The sequence below is a fragment of the Alnus glutinosa genome, chromosome 6 (genome assembly GCF_958979055.1).
Source record: "Alnus glutinosa chromosome 6, dhAlnGlut1.1, whole genome shotgun sequence".
NCBI lineage: Eukaryota > Viridiplantae > Streptophyta > Magnoliopsida > Fagales > Betulaceae > Alnus > Alnus glutinosa.
This window is the reverse complement of record NC_084891.1, coordinates 10,996,729-10,996,998: the sequence shown is the minus strand read 5'-3', so window position 1 is coordinate 10,996,998 and position 270 is coordinate 10,996,729.

Genomic DNA, 270 nt, shown 5'->3' with positions numbered 1-270 from the left:
CTGAAGAAATCCTTGTATGGTTTCAAACAAGCTCCACAAGCATGGTATGAGAGATTAACCACTTATCTTCTGGAAAAATGGTTCACAAGAGGACAGGCAGATCGGACCCTCTTCATCAGAAATCAAGGAAATCTCAAACTCATTGCACAAATCTATGTAGATGATATCATCTTCGGTGCAACCTTAAATTCTCAAGCTCATGAGTTTGCTAAAGAAATGAAACAAGAATTTGAGATGAGTATGATAGGTGAGTTGACCTATTTTCTGGGG